The 2,073-nt window shown below is 37.0% G+C and overlaps 1 long non-coding RNA gene across 1 annotated transcript; it reads right to left on the bottom strand.

Moving 5' to 3' along the window:
- Nucleotides 1-809: 809 nt before the first annotated feature.
- LOC138710015 (uncharacterized) lies at nt 810-1,761 on the bottom strand. Its single transcript, XR_011335017.1, has 3 exons — nt 1,353-1,761; nt 1,209-1,265; nt 810-1,122 (listed from the first exon to the last, which is right to left on the bottom strand). It is a non-coding gene; the product is annotated as an uncharacterized lncRNA (long non-coding RNA).
- Between the last annotated feature and the right edge of the window lie 312 nt (nt 1,762-2,073).

Genomic DNA, 2,073 nt, shown 5'->3' with positions numbered 1-2,073 from the left:
ATGGTTGGAGATAATGCTGGAATCTCAAAATCTACAGTAAGTAGAATTGTTAGTAAAGTTTCTGCAGCAATAGCATCAATGAGAAGAAGGTACGTAACATTCCCCTCAGTACAAGAACGCCCGAGTATTGTACAACAGTTTTATGATATGTACAATTTTCCTGGTATTGTGGGTGCAATAGACTGTACGCACATAAAGATTCAGTCATCTGGAGGCAATAGGGCAGAAATATATCGGAATCGAAAAGGTTACTTTTCTGTTAATGTCCAGGTCATCAGTGATGCCAACCTCCTAATTAGGGATATAGTAGCTAGATGGCCTGGATCAGTACACGACAGCACAATATTCAGCAACTCGCATATCAGAGCTCAATTTGAAATGGGAGCAATTGATGAGGGTATCCTTTTAGGTGACAGTGGATACCCTTTAAGAAAATATCTACTAACACCATACCTTCATCCCGAAACAAGACCCCAGCACAATTATAATGCAGCACATATTAGGATAAGAAACTGTGTAGAGAGGATGATAGGTGTGTGGAAGAGACGTTTTCCGGTTCACAGCTTGGGGCTACGAACTAAACGACAAACAACCTTGGTGATAATTGTGGCGACAGCAGTGTTGCACAACATTGCAGTGGAGACAAGGGATCAACTTCCTCCAGAAGATTTGACACTGCATCAGTACATTACAGAAAGAAGAAGGAATAGGCACATTAGAAACCAGAATCTTGTTCCTATTCACATGGAAAATGAACAAACTGCAGCAGCTTACAGGAACGCATTTGCACAACAACACTTCGCTTGTAAGTACTACAAACGTTTTATTTTTAAACTTGTTACCTATACTACATGAAACACGCTTAAACTATACATTTCTACCAAACTTCTACAAACAAAATACACTGCAACTAACTTATTCATCCTCAACACGCTTTCTTTTTTCTTTATAGTACATTAATTTTTCTCTAAATGCTTCTTGTTTTAGTTTCTCAGTTTCCATTTTCATTTTCAGCAGTTGTTGCTCCTGGTTATATTTCTGTTGGATTAAATACATTTCTTTTTCACAGAGAGTTGTCCTGCTCTCGGCAAGTGCAGCAATGTTGTTACGACAAAGGTTGGCCTGGAAACAAAAATCAGCAGTGAAAATTTTGGCACTCTTGGCGGACTTTTATTATAACCCTCAACGTGACCAGCTGTGATACTGACCTTGGTGACGCGAGTCTACTGCTTGTTACAGTTTTCTGCTCCTGTTAAAGCTTCAGCCTGGAAGTACAAACCCCGTTTATTAAACTTTCATTCTTAATTTAAAAAATAACTAACCTAAAAACTTAATATAAGTGTCGTACTCACAACTGGAGTGACAAGAAGAGATGTGTTAGACGCCGGGCCTGGTGTACCCATTTCAAGTGATGCTGTGTTGTCCTCAAGTGATAATTGTTTTGTGTTTACATTCTCCTACAACAACAATAATACAAATTATAGTTTACAATTTGTCTTGATATAATATAAATTTAAAAGTATATATAGTTAATGAAAGTGATTTATCACCTCGTGTACTACTGCTATGACTTCAACAATATCGCAAGATCTTGCTTCCTGTTCGGTTGTAATTATTTCAGCGTCACCTAAAAATAAAATAAAATTGTTATTAAATACAAACGAATTTCATTTGAATGAATAGATAATGCTAATATAATGCAACTGGTACTTAGCATAGTATTCTGAATCACAGTCGAAGGGGTTGCTGTTAGGTTCTATTTGGTCCTCTGTGAGGGACAGAACACTTTCATCCACTTTAGTTGTACATTGACCACTACCTGTTTTATACCTTTCCACCCGTTCGTCACTCCTTGCTTTCTTAGCTGATCTTTTAAGTTAACATAAAATTGTCTCAGTTGTTTTGTTGTTCTTAATGTCACACTCCCATTCGAATTATATTCGTCTCTTAGTTTGTCCCACGTTTCGTCCTTCTCTTTTATTTTCAACCCATCGGTTTTCTTGCACTCTATAATTTCTTTATACTTGTTTACTAGTTCTATCAACAACTCTTTCTCAAAAGAAGAAAAATTTG

This window comes from Periplaneta americana, chromosome 12 (genome assembly GCF_040183065.1).
Source record: "Periplaneta americana isolate PAMFEO1 chromosome 12, P.americana_PAMFEO1_priV1, whole genome shotgun sequence".
NCBI lineage: Eukaryota > Metazoa > Arthropoda > Insecta > Blattodea > Blattidae > Periplaneta > Periplaneta americana.
The sequence above is the reverse complement of the archived record's forward strand: the minus strand, read 5'-3'. Positions and strand labels throughout refer to the sequence as shown.